Here is a 15507-nt window from a genome sequence, read left to right as displayed (position 1 = left end):
AGGTCAAGGTACTCTGCCGTGCAGAAATTGCTTTTCGGCCTTCTCATGGCCTCGAGAAAGCTGTGCCATTACTTCCAAGCACATGAGATCACAGTTGTCACTCGTTTTCCGCTGAAGAGGATACTATAGAATCCAGAAGCGACAGGCAGGATTGTTGAGTGGGCACTGGAACTGTCAAGCTTTGGCCTCAAGTTTGAGAGTACTTCAACTATCCAAAGCAGAGCATTGGCAGAATTCATAGCAGAATGGACGCCAACACCAGATGAAGAAATTCCAGAAACGAGCATCCTCGTCGAGGAAGCAAGCAAAGAGTGGCTGATGTACTTTGATGGTGCCTTTTCGCTACAAGGCGCCGGCGTTGGCGTGCTGCTTGTCGCACCCACCGGAGAGCACCTCAAGTACGTAGTCCAGATGCACTTTCCCAAGGAGCAAGCAACAAACAATACTGTAGAGTATGAAGGCTTGCTTGCCAGTCTCAGGATCGCGGCAGACCTTGGAATCAAGAAGCTCATTGTCATGGGTGACTCGCAGCTTGTCGTCCGCCAAGTGAACAAGAGCTATCAGAATCCGTTGATGGAAGCCTACGTCGACGAAGTGAGAAAGCTAGAAGAGCACTTTGACGGCCTACAGATGGAGCATGTTCCAAGAGCTCAGAACGCCATTGCCGATGGCCTATCAAAGTGCGCCGCACTTAAGTTACATGTGGAACCAGGGATCTTTGTGCTCAAGCTGACTCAACCGTCTGTAATGCCATCAATTGGACAGAGCAAGAAGAGGAAGTTGATTTCTGGTGACTATTTGCCGGCAGAGCTTCCCGAAGCCGTCGCCAAGAAGGTCCCCAAGATCAACGCCAAGAGCGCTGAGGAGCAGACTGCTCCGGCAAGCCCTAGGGTTTGTTCCGTTGAAGCAGAAGCTCCCGGCAAGTTTTGCTTCGGCAAGCTTTCCAGGGAACGTCAAGCTCCGGCAGAGCCGCAGGATCTCGCCGTAGAAGCGGATGTTCCCGCAGCAGCTGATTTGCATTTGGCCAAGAAGGTCCCCAAGATCAACGCCAAGAGCGCTGAGGAGCAGTCTGCTCCGGCAAGCCCTAGGGTTTGTTCCGTTGAAGCAGAAGCTCCCGGCAAGTTTTGCTCTGGAAAGCTTGCCGGGGAACATCAAGCTCCGACACAGCCGCAGATTCTCGCCGTAGAAGCGGATGTTCCCGCAGCCGCAGATTTGCCTTTAGTCCTTGTTGTCGAGCCACAAGCTCCAACATGGGCACAGCAGATTGTCCGTTTCCTTTAGACAGGAGAACTTCCCGAAGAGCAAGAAGAAGCGGAAAGAGTAGCCCGGCAGTCAAGTATGTACCAGTTTGTCGACAACACGCTGTACAGAAGAAGACACAACGGTGTGAAATTGAAGTGTATTCACCGGGAAGACGGACAAAAGCTGTTGGCAGAGATACATGGAGGCATATGTGGTCACCACATTGGTGCAAGAGCACTTGCCGGCAAAGCATTCCGACAAGGTTTCTTTTGGCCGACAGCCCTCCAAGATGCAACTGCACAAGTAACCAAGTGTGAAGCGTGCCAGTTCCATTCCAAGCAGATACACCAACCAGCTCAAGCTCTCCAGACTATTCCCTTTATCCTGGCCATTTTCGGTCTGGGGGCTCGACATCCTCGGCCCCTTTCCCCGAGCAGTCGGGGGCTTTGAGTACTTGTACGTTGCAATCGACAAGTTCACAAAGTGGCCGGAAGTGGAAGCAGTGAGAAAGGTGACAGCACAGTCAGCAGTCAAGTTCTTCAGGTCGATCGTTTGCCGCTTCGGGATCCCTAACAGGATAATCACCGACAACGATACACAATTCACGAGCCGCACCTTCATGCAGTACATCCAAGATCTTGGCGCCAAGGTCTGCTTCGCTTCTGTTGCTCACCCGAGAAGCAACGGTCAAGCGGAGAGGGCAAATGCTGAAGTGCTGCGTGGGCTCAAGACCAGGACTTTTGACAGGCTGCACAAGTGCGGAAGAAACTGGATCGAGGAGCTGCCGGTGGTTCTTTGGTCGATCAGGACGACGCCAAATCGAGCCACTGGCCAGACACCTTTCGCTCTAGTCTATGGAGTAGAGGCAGTTCTCCCCACGGAACTCGTATACGGGTCACCTCGAGTGCTCGCTTACGATGAGCTTGAGCAAGAGCAGCTGCGACAAGATGACGCGCTGCTCCTTGAGGAAGACCGTCTTCGGGCTGCTGTACGAGCTGCTCGCTACTAGCAAGCTTTGCGCCGCTACCATAGCCGCAAAGTTAATGCCAGAAGTCTCGAGGAAGGCGACCTTGTTCTTCGGCGTGTTCATTCCGCCGAAGTGGGAAGGCCCTTACCGGGTGAAACGAGTCACTAGGCCTGGCGCTGTCCGCCTTGAGACCGAAGATAGCATTCCGGTGAGCAATTCCTGGAACATTGAGCATCTTCGTAAGTTTTACCCGTAAGGCGCGGTTGCCGGAACCTGTTCCGGCAACCACCTTTTGTACAAGTCTTGCCGCTGTTGCATGTAATCCTTTGTACAAAGCCGGGCGCAGACCCCATGCATAAGTAAAGCTCATGTGCTCCGCACATCTTCTCAATTTCATGCTTTCTATCTTTTGCATATGCGATCTGACACTTTGTGCAGCACCTACTCCCAGGTAAGCAATAACGAGCCGTAAGGCTCCATATCTTTATTTTCTCTTCTTTCTTTTTTCTCAAGGAAAGGAAGGTTCCCTTGCCCACAAGTTTGCCGGGGGGAAAGGAGAAGATAATGGTATGGACCAGGCGTCGTTCAAGAAAGTTTCGCCTTACCGGGAAGCAAACAACAGAAAAGCTAAGTTGCCAAAGTTTGAGCAATCAGATTTTTTAAATTTTTAAGTTATCTCCCTTGAACGACCGCACTTTGTATGGAAAACCTGTGCGCGGAGGAACCAACTCGTAGCTAGTTGCACCCTTACTTTGTTTCGAGTCCGCTCAACAACTTAAGTGAGCTGCGACTAGTTGCGACAAGGTTTCTTGTCGGTAGCGGCACCGCCAGCAGGCTGCTGACGTCCCGCACTCAGCGCTCGCGGCTAAGGTGCCTGCACCGGCAAGTTCCCTAAAAGCGTAGGGCAAAAACATACAAAGGGAGGAATCAAGTAAAGGGAATAACATTGCAATCATTACTCGGAATAGAGTTATATTACAAGATAGCTTGTCGCGGCTCTAATAGATTGTTCTCATAACATGACCAACAGCGACAAGAAAAGAAGAAAACGGGCGGCCTAGTCTACGCGATCGCCCTCAATCCTCTTGATCCCGCTCACCTTGTCCACAATGGGTGCGACAAGGATCTTGAGCGCCTCCAGATCAGCATCCGGCGGCAGGGTCTTGAGGACGTTGGTGAGGTTGAGGCCCGGGTTGCGGAAGGCCACCTTCACTAACACCTTTTGAAGAGCTCCCGTGCAGATCTTACGAGACTCGTCGGCCAGCTGCTTTGGGATCTTCTTCCGGAGCCGCTGGAGGGCCGTCGCCACGCCTTTGAAGAACAAGATGAGCTTGGCGCTGGGTTGGAGGTTCTCGTCGGAGGGATACCCGAGATCCTCCATCCCCAGCTGCACCAGCTCCCTGTCAATGTCTGCGGCAACATTCACGAGACCCTCCGTTGAGTGCTCCACATTCTCCCTAAAAGCATTCTGGGCGGCGGCAGCACTCGCCAGCAGCGCCTTGTCGGCCTTGATTTCCTCCTTCAAGGCCACCTCCTGCTCCCTGGCGCCGTCCAACGTCTTGGTCAAAGTGGTCAGCTTCAACTCAAGATCTGCGTTGGAGTCCTTGGCGGCGCTAAGCTCTTTTCCCTTCTCGGCAAGCTCTTCGCCACTCGCCTTGAGATCAGCCTCCAGCTGCGCCACCTTCGTCTCTAGCTCCTTCTTGGCGGCCTTGGCAACTGCGGCAGCATCCTCTGCTTGCTTAAGGGCTCCGCCGAATTGTTGCTCACGCGCGGCAAGCTCCTCCTCGTGGCTGTCGAGGTTAACTTTCCGCTGCGCCAGCTCGCCCTCCTGCGTAGAGAGCTTCTCAGCGGCAAGCCGCTGTTGCTCTTCAACTTTGGCCTTCTCGAGGAAGAAGGCCTTCTGCTCTTCGGCGAGTTGTTCCCGCTCCTCCGCCAGGGACCGGAGAGCTTCCTGGTTGAGACCCCGGAGCTCCTCCGCGCGCTTCTCGATGTCCACTCCCGCCTTCGCGACAAGCGCCTCGCGGGATTCCAGCTTGGCTTGCCGCACGCGGTAGAGCGACAACAGCTTCCGCAGCAGCCGCTCCTCCTCAGGCTCGCCGCTGCTGCTGCTCGGCGCGTCAACTAGCGTCAGCCCAGCGGAGGCGAGCACCTCTCTGTCGAAGCTCTCTCCCTCGACCGGCGCCCTGGAGCTTGACGCCCAGGGGAGGTTGATGAAGACGCCATCGCCGGCCTTCAAGTAGACGCCTGGCTGGGGCTCTTTGGAGCCTGGCGCTGCGGCAGCGGCGGACGGGTCGGCGGTCGAAGTAGCGCCTGGCACTCCTGCGGCCTCTGGGCCGTCAGTGTGATCGCCAGACCCCCCGCCTGTTTCTGCGGCGGCAGCTTTGAAGGCCTCTGCGCCGGCGGGATCGTCAGCACCGGCTGCTTCTTCAGTGCCAACGGCGTCGGCGGCGGCAACCTCGGTCTCCATCGGCTCCACAGCAGATGGGTCTGACGGCCGGAAAAGGGAGAAGAGTCAAGCAAATATCCAAAAAAGAAGAAGAACTCAAGGGAAGTTTTGAAGCAAGAGGATTACCTGTACTGGGTTCAGCAGTCGTAGTCTGCATCGCCGGGGGGACGCCGGTGCTGTCCCTTGCCGGAGAATTCTCCCTTGCCGGAGGACTCTCCCTTGGCACTTCGGGGGCGGCCTCCGGGCGCTCCTGGTGGAGCTGCTCTGCTCCTACACAAACCAACAGTCAGATGGCAGCAAAGAAAGAGTATCCATGCATGCCTAACAGCGGAAAGTGAACCATATACTTACGCTGGGGGCTGCTCTGGAGAACAGTTGCCGGGTCCGGCAAGGTGGGTTCGTCCTCGATGACAATCACCGGGACCTTGGCTCTCTTTGCTGCTCTCTGGGCCAGAGTCCTAAAAAGGAATAAGTTCAGAGTAAAGCAAGTGAGATACAAGACAAAACAGCAAGAATTGAAGAACTACAAGTACAACAAGAGAATCTTACTCTTCTTCTTCCTCGTCGGAGCTGAACGCGGAGAAGTCGAAGTCTGGCTCACGTCCGGCGCGAGGAGGTGGAGGAGTGGTTCCCTTGGCCGCTTGGAGGGAACAGTGGCGGTGGTATGAGACGACCCCGCTCCGGCTGCCGTCGCGGCGTGAGAAGCGGAAGGAGCAGAAGCGGTGGTCTGGGTGGACCCCGCTCTAGTTGCCGCAGCAGCATGAGGTGGTCCCACGGCAACAGTGCTTGCTGCGGTGGAGCGTGTCGCGTGGCGCGGCGGCTGTTCACTTGCCCGCTGCCCCGCTACGTCCCCGGCCTTGCGGAGACGCCTTCTCGGTGGAGATGGAGGTTCTGCTTGCAGCGAGCTGCCTGAAGATGAGGAGGAAGAGGAGTTGATCTCCATCGAGCCGCTCGCATCCTCGGCGGGCTCGCTCGACTCGACGCCATGCCCGGCAAGCTCTTTCTCGCCGGCGGGCTCCCCTCGCTCGGCACGGCTTGCCGCCTCTGCTGCATCTGCCTCCTCCATGGTGAATCCAAATTCGCCCACGGCTGCGGCCGCCGCCGCCTCTTCCAGCCTAGTGGCGATGCGTGTCATCTCCGCATCAGTGGTGTCGCGGGTGAGGCTATCCTTTTCGTCGGACCGGACCGACACTTCTACAAAGCCGTCAAAGAAATCCTGCACGACGTCCTCTGCAGGCTCTTGCCAAGTTGGGACAATTCCATGCGAATCGCACAGCGGCATCATTGCACGGATGCGGTCGAGCGCGGAGTTGTTGCACAGCGGAACGACACTCCGCGGCAACCTGAACACTTCGGGATGTTGAGGGTCGTACTTGAACAGCTCCTGAAGCATCGCGTGAAGCTCCAGAACAGTGAAGTTGAAGTTGAGGCCCAGACGCAGCCTCATGATATCCGCCGCATTCTTGAATTCCCAGGCGGGTCTCCCCCGTTCCTGCAAGGGGGCGATGCGGCGGCGAAGAAAATCTGCGCCAACAGCGCCTACAGTGAGCCCGGCAAGCCTGAGGCGTAGGATCCAGGTGACGGCAATCTTCAGCCTATCGTCTTTCGGGGCCACGTTACTCCAATCGCTGCCGCGTGCTACTGGTGCTTGGCACCGGGCGGTAAACGGCTGCGGGTTCTCCTCGACAATCCAGCACCAGTCTGCTCTCCATTCCTCCCACTTGTCGCGGAACTCTCCTTCCAGATAAGTGTCCTTCTTCCCGGCCCTCGAGATCCAGGCGATTCCGCCGGATAAAGGCTCTCCTCTCTCTACTCGGGGCATAAAGAAGTGGCGAAAAGGGCTACATTGGGATGGACTCCGACGAAGTTTTCGCAGAGATGTGCAAAAACTGCCATGGTCAGAACGGCATTGGGGGTGAAATCAAGGAGGTGGAACCCGTAGGTGTTCATAATATCGCAGAAAAACTCCGAGAAAGGCGGGCAGAGCCCGCAGTAGAAGAACAAGGCGAAGAATGGATATCCATTTGGAGCCGTTTTCCAAGCGGCGGCTGGAAGTACCTTCATGCGCAGGTGCGCTCGCGTCTCCGTCGACCAGAAGAGGTAGTAATTCTCCCTCAGCTCCCTCGCGGCGAGCTTGGGGGGGAAGATTGCCCGCTCCTTTCGCAGCATCGCAAGCCGCTGCGCCTCGGTCGACTTCACAACCTTCCCCTTGTCGGCTCTCGGAGCCATGGCGGAAGTGGTGGAGGAGGTCGACGGCGTTGGTGGTGCTGGTGGTGATGGGGGGCGGGGCGCTGCTCTCTTTCAGCTTTGGGAAGACGAGGGAGCGGCGGAGATTTCCGAGATTGGAGTACCAACCGGAGAATGGGCGAACTACCCCTGTTTCCCCTGCTTATGAAGGGGGAGGGGGCGGACGTTCCGCCTTTCCGAATAAAGAAATCACCCACGATCTCTCCCACGACGCCGCATTCAACGCGTGCCGTTCGGGGAGGGCGCGGTGGATACGGAGAGAGATATGGCGTAACCCAGGCCGCGCGTGCCCGTGCCCTGTTTTGGGCCTGGCCCAACAGCGCTCGGCACCGTGTATGGCCCAGGCCCGGGGGCTCCTGTCGGTGTACTAGAGTAGGGGTACCCTAGTATCCCGAACTTGTGCACGGGCAGTCGCAGCATCCCGCGGCAAGGCTTGCCGGGTGACCGCCAAGGTCCTCCGTGGTTCCTTTGAAGCCATTCAAGAACAAAGTATCCAAGCCAAGGAGACAAGACCCTGGCAAGAGGAGCTTGCCGGGAAGGCCAACCAAGGCAAGGCGCCTAAGGAGACAAGACCCCGGCAAGAGGAGCTTGCCGGAAAGGCCAACCAAGGCATCTCAAGGAACTTGCCGCGACGCGCCACGCGTCCTGGCAAGGCCCAGTGAGCGACAAGCTCCCAGACACGACAAGACAATGACCGCGGCAAGGCGCTTGCCGCGGCAAGACACCACTCTGTGCCCGCGCTCCAGCACATCCACCAACGTGTCGCTCTGGGACCCTTCCAGGCGTACGTAGCGGGAGGCTGTGCAGCCAGCAGCGTGCGGTGGCAAGCGGCGCTGACAAGATTGCCATCGTGGCGAGCGGTGGCGTCCCTGAGGGTCCCTTTTGCACTATTTAGGCGACACAGACGGGCATTTAATGCCCTTGTCCCCTGCCTTCAGGGTTAGGTATGATACACTGTAGCAGGTAGTTGTACCAACCGCAACACCTTTCCATTTTTACCCTTGTCTACATTGCCACCTGTCGGTGACCCCTTGAGCATATAAAAGGAGGCCCATGCGCAACGTAGAAGGGGAGGAGGAAGAGAACGCTCACGCTCGGTCTCGTTAGCTGCTGGGGTGTACTGTAGCACTCCGCGCTCCCGAGCAAGAACTCAATACAAACCACAAAGCAGGAGTAGGGTTTTACGCATCCGTGCGGCCCGAACCTGGGTAAACTGCTTGTGTGCTTCGCCTCGATCCGCTCTTCGTGCGACCCTCGCCCCCGCTGAACCGAAAGGGACTCGGTCCGCCGGTCCCATAGATGCTCGTGGATTACCCTCCGGCATAAGTTCTCTGCCACACACTTCTGGCCTTACTAAGTTGACGCGTCCCCTAAAAAAACAGAGTTGACGCGTATGCAAGGCTTTGTCAACTTATAGTCAACACACGGTTCTAGCAGCAATGGCCGTTGGATGTCCATCCAACGGATGCCGTGCTTGTTCTTCAATCTCGGATATTCTAGCTTCACCCGCCCAAAAAATGATTCCTCCCCCTGACATCTAGGGTGCACCGTTTCGGAAGCTAACCTATGGGCCTACTAAGTTGACGTACCAAGGGATTTGTCAACTTAGTCAATATAAACGATTCTAGTTGCAGTGGCCGTACGATGTCCATCCAACGGCCGTAGTGCGTCTTCAACCTCTGGTCTTCTTGCTCCAGCCGCCCAAAGCAGCGTCGGTCGTGCCACCTGCTCCTGCCTCCCGTGGCCGGCTGTGCTGCCGTGGAGGCCTCACCGCCCCCTACTATTCCCACCGCTGGCCAGGCCCTGTGACGACGGCAGCCTCACACCGCAGCCGAACGAGTGAACCCTCATACTCCTCTCCGTGTGGGCATCCACTGCTGCATCTTCACCGGCTCCGCGTCGTCCCCTTCCTAGGCCTCACCGTCGTCCACCGCCCTGGTGCTCTCGGCGCGGCGTGGTCAACGTGGAAGGAACGACTTCCATCAGATGTGGACTATACGTGGAGAGGCTGACAGCTGGGTCCACGGGGGCAGCAAGGAAGTGCCTCCTTATTACGCGGAAAATAATGATTCCTCCACCTGACAGCAGGGACCCACCGGACTGGCCACCAGTATTTTGCGAAAAAAATCATTTCCCCCTGACTGCTGGGACCCACGGGGCGGTCCACCATATTTCGCGAAAAAAAACATTCCCCCCGCTATCAGCTCAGACCCACCGGAAGTGACTCCTTATTACGCACAAAAAATGAATACTCCCCTGGCTAGCTGGGACCCACCTTGCTGGGAGGCTGACTTGTGGGCCTACTAAGTTGACGGGGACGAAGGGCTTTGTCAACTTAGTCAATACGAACGATTCTAGCTCCAGTGACCGTACGATGTCCATCCAACGGCTGTAGTGCTTCTTCAACCTCTGGTCTTCTTGCTCCAGCCGCCCAAAGCAGCGCCGGTCGTGCCGCATGCTCCTGCCTCCTACGGCCGGCTGTGCTGCCGCAGAGGCCTCACCGCCCCCTACTATTCCCACCGCTGGCCAGGCCCTGCGGCGACGACAGCCTCACACCGCAGCCGAACCAATGAACCCTCGTAGTCCTCTCCGTGCGGGCTTCCACTGCCGCACCGTCCCCTTCCTAGGCCTCGCCGTCGTCCACCGCCGTGGTGCTCTCCGCGTGGCGTGGTCAACGTGGTCAAGGAACGACTTACATCGGAAGAGTACTGTATGTGGAGAGGCTAACAGCTGGGTCCACGGCCACAACCCAGTTTTTTTGTGATTTGCCAAGTAAGTCGCTTTGTCAGGCCTGTTGGGCCGCAAATCTTTCAAGACGAGGAGAGCTTTTATTCGGCTGGCCGAGAAAATGGTCCATCAGTAATGAGAAATGGGTTGTACATTTTTAAAACACATCAAACCGGCAATTAGTTTCAAATATCTTTTTTTTCATTTCAAGATTTTAAATTACATTAATTTTTACGCATGGAGAATTTTTTGGATTTTATATTGATATACATTTATTTTTAAAATCAGTTTGAATGTGAGTGGAAATTTCGGGATTAAAAACAGTTCGGACCGCACCGAAATATGCAAAATTTCGTATAATTTTTTAACCGTTGCCACAATATGGGCTGTAATGCTAACAAAAAGAATATGGGCTCCAAAAAAACCTTAAGAATTAGCAAATGGGCTGTAAATTATTAGAAATAATGGCACATGGGCTGTATGCTGTTTTCCATAGATTTGAGGCTTTCCTAAAAAAGGTTGACGCACAAGCACTGACTGTTGGATGTCCATCCAACGACCATCGTGCTTCTTCAACCTCTGCTCTTCCTGCTCCAGCCGCTCAAACAAGCACCAGCGGGACTGCCTGCTCCCTCCTCCTCGCGACCGGCTGTGCTGCCGCGCAGGCCTCACCACCCGACCTTACTCCCATCGCTGGCCTAGCCATCCCTCTACTCACCCACACCTGCTGTTATTCTCCGGCACGACAGACAAACTAGTAAACCCTCGTACAGTCGTACTCCCCTCTGCGTGGGAAACAACGACCGAGTCTTCCCTTCCTCCGTGTCGTCCCCTTCCTAGGCCTCGCCGTCGTCCACCGCCCTGGTGCTCTCAGCGCGGCGTGGTCAACATGGTCAAGGAATGACTTCCATCGGACGTGGACTATACGTGGAGAGGCTGACAGCTGGGTCCACGGCCGCAGCAAGGAAGTGCCTCCTTATTACGCGGAAAATAATGATTCCTCCACCTAACACCTGGGACCCACCGGACGGGCCACGGTATTTCGTGAAAAAAATGTTTCCCCCTGACTGATGGGACCCACCAGCTACATCTTCGCACGCAAGGAAGTGCGTCCGGGCAAAAAAGAAACGATTCGCCCCCTGACTGCTGGGACCCACTAGCTACATCTTCGCAGGCAAGGAAGTGCCTGACAGTCGGGACCCACCTGGTTCAAGTGTACGTAGCATTGTCATTCTGGTCGCGAACGTGTACGTACATACTGGTCGATGTAGAGGCGCGCATGTGTCGTAGTAGAGGTGCGCATGTAGCATGTACACGTACGTACAGCGGCCAGGGTGCAAGAAAGAAAATACGGTCACGTATGTGTACATATGGGCGGGGTCTCGAACGCCTACTCACGCATACGTACGGCCAGGGCTCGTGTACATGGCTGGGTCGGAACGGAGAAACAGCGTCGTTGTCGTGTTCATGGGGAGGCAACGGAATGCATCGTGTTCATGGGGAGGCAACGGAATGCGTCGTGTTCATAGGGAGGCAACGGAATGCGTGGGAGCCAACCAGCTGGGTCGGAACGGAATGCGTGGTCGTGTTCATCGGGGGGGCTTGGATGGAGCAGGTGATGGAAACGAGGCCTTGCGTACCGCACAACGGAGGAAACGGACCTCCTACGTTCGGAACGGGGTCCTGTTGATCAGTAAGGGTCTGGCGTACCGCAAAACGGATGAAACGGACCTCCTACGGTCGAAATGGGGGTCCTGTTCATCGGGGGGTGTGGCGTACCGCAAAACGGACGAAACGGACTTGTGTTGGAGCGCTACGGTCGAAATGGGGGTCCTGTTCATCAGGAGGAGTGTGGCGTACCGCAAAATGGGACTCCACGGGATACTGTTCATCTCCACCGCCGACCCCCTCCAGCCTCCACGAGCTACTGTTCATCCACTGTCGACCTCCTCCAGCCTCCACCTGCGACTGTTCATCCACAGGCTCATGTTCATCCAGCCTCCACCGCACGCTACTCCACCGGCTACTGTTCAACCAGCCCTCTCCACGGGCTCCTGTTCAACCACCCCTCCACGGGCTACTGTTCATCCTGCCCTCCACCGTCTACTGTTCATCCTGCCCTCCATGGGGTGGTCCTGTTCATCCAGCCCTCCACGGGGTCCTGTTCATCCAGCCCCAACCGGCTCGATCGATCGGGGTCCTGTTCATCCAGAGGCAACACCACGGGTGTAGCGCCCCGAGACCGATGTGCCAGGTGTCTTCCAGTTATTCGCTGGTGTTGCCTTGTCATTGCTTGCGTGTCATGCATTCCTTGTCATGTCATCATGTGCATTGCATCATCATGTTTTCAAACTTGCATCCGTCCAGGTCTCCCCATTCTCTCTGTTGTCCGTTCTGAGCCCAACCACACTTGCACGCGCCTGCGGCATGTTCAAAATATTATTTTATAAGTGGCCGGAAAATGTTCTCGGAATGGGATGAAAGTTGGCATGCGGTGTTGTTATGTTGTTAGTAGGCCGCCTGCCAAGTTTCATCGCATTCAGAGTCCGTTTGATAGCCCAACCGTAAAACTATAACGGCAATATAGCCGGTTAAACGTCGGACATTTCCGGTATCCAGAAACATGCGCCGGGCTTTCCCTCTCTTTCCTCCCTAGACCGTTTACACAATCCACTATTTACTGCCTAGGCCCAATCTAACCTCTCTCATCAGCCCGCGGCCCTCCTCGCGCGTGGGTCCGAAAGTTGTCCCGAACCCGACCCGGACTCTCGCTACCGTTATGTCCGGATCATCCCCAAACGTCTACAAAACATCTCCGTTTTATTATTTGATCTCCCTAGCCTATTTATCCGAGACCGTCCGATTAAGATTGGAGGGACCAAATGCCCCTAAACATAACCCGTTTGCTATATATAGATCACCACTAGCCTATTTTTGGACAAACCCTAAATTCTAGGCAGTTTGTCCCTCGCGCCACCGCCAGCAGCATCGCCCTCGGAATCCCACCCGAGCCAACCCACGCGCAGCCAACCATCTTCCTAGATCCTCATCGTTTTCCCCGTCCACCCAATCCACCCAGCCTCTGATCCATCCATCTGTGACCGCCGGATGGAGATCCAACGGCCACTTGAGCGCCCGAGCTTCCTACAACGCTCGATTCAGATCGGATCGAGGCCTCCACGAGCGCAGCCCCGAGCTCCCAATCAAGTCCCCTCTGCCGCCTCGTCCACGTCGGAGCACTGCCAGATCACCGGACCACCGCCTCTGCTGCGTCCCTGCTCCCTACTCTGTCCATCTCTCTTTTCCTTCTTCTCTCTATCTCCTAATATCTCCATCTCTCTCTGTAACTCGCAGCAACATTAGACCACCATGGCCACCCGAGGCACGGAGCTTCGCCGCAGCAGCGACCTCCATGGACCCCGACCGCCGACTCGGAGCTCCTCGCCGCCAAGCTTTGACCCGCTCGGAGTCGTTCCCCAGGTCGCTGGACCTCCCTACAAGCTCTGTCGCCGCCGTCAAACCTGCTTCCCCTGCTCCACGCCGGACTCGGCTTCCTCGTCATCTCCAGCAACGGCCAGAGCGCCAAGACCCTCCGCCTCGTCCCGCTCGCCTTCTTCGAGCACCTGCACTCCATGCCAAGCTCGTCCTCAAGCCCGACGCAGGTCCCGCCGACGAGCCCTGCTCCTTTCCTCGCCATCTCTGTTTCCTTTTCATGTATCTCTCTCTTCATTTCCTCCCTCTGTTCTTCCTCGCAGGGAACAACACGAGCACCTCAGTGATCGCCGCCACCAGGATTCGCCAGGTCTGGTGAGGCCCTGCGTTCCCTGCCTCCTCCCCGCCAAGTTCGCTGCTGCCGTCCTGTTTCTTCCCGGCGAGCACTTCGCCTCTGCTTCGAGGACGATCCAGGCGCGCCCCGCGTTGACTCTCGGTATCGACCGCGCCAAGTAGTAGCGAGATTGGGCCCAAGCCGCTTCCCTGCTGCCACATCTCCACCGAGCTGGGCCAGGCCCATGGTGAGCCTCACCGCAGCGCCCCCTTACACTGTTGGGTCTGTCTCAGATTTGGCCCAGTGGATGGTTTTTCTTGGTTCTGCGATTTGTCTATTTACCAGGGATTTACAGTTTTGCAGTTTAACCCTTGCACTTCATGCATATAATAACTCATCAACCGTGCATCATATTAAAATGATTTATATATGAAAAATGCTTAGAATTTTGTGTAGATTCATATTGTGCAACTTTCATCTATGTTTAAAATGTTCAAAATGATGTTTGCATATATTTTCCCATATTGCCATGTAAAATGATTTATTTCATAACTTAATAACCATAGCTCGGTTTTTAATAAACTTTATATGTAAATGGGGTAGAAAAATGCCTAGTTTAACATGGTGTACTTGTTTTGCATGTTTAACAACACTAAAATTGTGTTTAGGGAAGAACAGTGCCAAACCTAAAATTTGCATATGGGGTTTTACCGGAGTTGTTGTTCGTTGTTTTCGGCCTCATTTAAACTTGCCTAGATAGGTAGTTTTGTTGTGCTTCACCCTTAACATGTTAATCAACATTTAATATTGTTGACTACCTAACGAGAGAGAACTAAATAAGTCATGTGGTGTTTTCTTCAATATGCAACTCCGTTGTATATTGAGCTCCACTTAATTTGTAGGATTGCTTGTGCACTTTGCCATGCCATGCTTCATTAAACCGGACATGCATCATACTTGGTTGTGCATCATGCCATGTTTATGTGATGGTTGTTTACTATGTTGTTTGCTTCTTTCCGATGTTGCTTCTTCGGGTTAGTTCCGATAACGTCGCGTTTGTGAGGATCCATTCGACTACGTCTGTTTGTCTTCTTCATGGACTCGTTCTTCTTCCTTGCAGGATATCAGGCAAGATGACCATACCCTTGAAATCACTTCTATCTTTGCTTGCTAGATGCTCGCTCTTTTGCTATGCCTATGCTGCGATACCTACCACATGCTTTATCATGCCTCCCATATTGCCATGTCAAGCCTCTAAGCCACCTTGTCCTAGCAAACCGTTGTTTGGCTATGTTACCACTTTGCTCAGCCCCTCTTATAGCGTTGTTAGTTGCAGGTGAAGATTGGAGTTTGTTCCTTGTTGGAACATGGATATTTTGTTGGGATATCACAATATCTATTATTTAATTAATGCATCTATATACTTGGTAAAGGGTGGAAGGCTCGGCCTTATGCCTGGTGTTTTGTTCCACTCTTGCTGCCCTAGCTTTCCGTCATACCGGTGTTATGTTCCTTGATTTTGCGTTCCTTACACTATTGGGTTATAATGGGAACCCCTTGACAGTTCGCCTTGAATAAAACTCCTCCAGCAAGGACCAACATTGGTTTTACCATTCGCCACCTAGCCTTTTCTTTCCCTTGGGTTCTGCAGACTCAAGGGTCATCTTTATTTAAACCCCCAGGCCAGTGCTCCTCTGAGTGTTGGTCCAACCTGTCAGCTGCCGGTGGCCACCAGGGGCAACTCTGGGCTGGCCTACCGGAACCTTGGACAATCCGGTGTGCCCTGAGAACGAGATATGTGCAGCTCCTATCGGGATTTGTCGGCACATTCGGGTGGCTTTGCTGGTCTTGTTTTACCATTGTCGAAATGTCTTGTAACCGGGATTCCGAGCCTGATCGGGTCTTCCTGGGAGAAGGAATATCCTTCGTTGACCGTGAGAGCTTGTGATGGGCTAAGTTGGGACACCCCTGCATGGTTATGAACTTTTGAAAGCCGTGCCTGCGGTTATGGGCAGATGGGAATTTGTTAATGTCTGGTTGTAGAAAACCTGAAACTTAACTTAACTAAAATGCATCAACCGCGTGTGTAACCGTGATGGTCTTTTCTCGGCG

The 15507-nt window shown here is 54.7% G+C and overlaps 1 long non-coding RNA gene across 1 annotated transcript; it reads left to right on the top strand.

Moving 5' to 3' along the window:
- The first annotated feature begins 12564 nt into the window (after positions 1 to 12564).
- Positions 12565 to 14533, top strand: LOC123081797 (uncharacterized). The gene is made up of 3 exons (XR_006438793.1): positions 12565 to 13291; positions 13385 to 13642; positions 14435 to 14533. It is a non-coding gene; the product is annotated as an uncharacterized lncRNA (long non-coding RNA).
- Positions 14534 to 15507: the final 974 nt, after the last annotated feature.

This window comes from Triticum aestivum, chromosome 4A, assembly GCF_018294505.1.
Source record: "Triticum aestivum cultivar Chinese Spring chromosome 4A, IWGSC CS RefSeq v2.1, whole genome shotgun sequence".
Taxonomy (NCBI): Eukaryota; Viridiplantae; Streptophyta; class Magnoliopsida; order Poales; family Poaceae; genus Triticum; species Triticum aestivum.
Note: the sequence above shows the minus strand (reverse complement) of the source record. Positions and strands in the feature narration are given on the sequence as shown.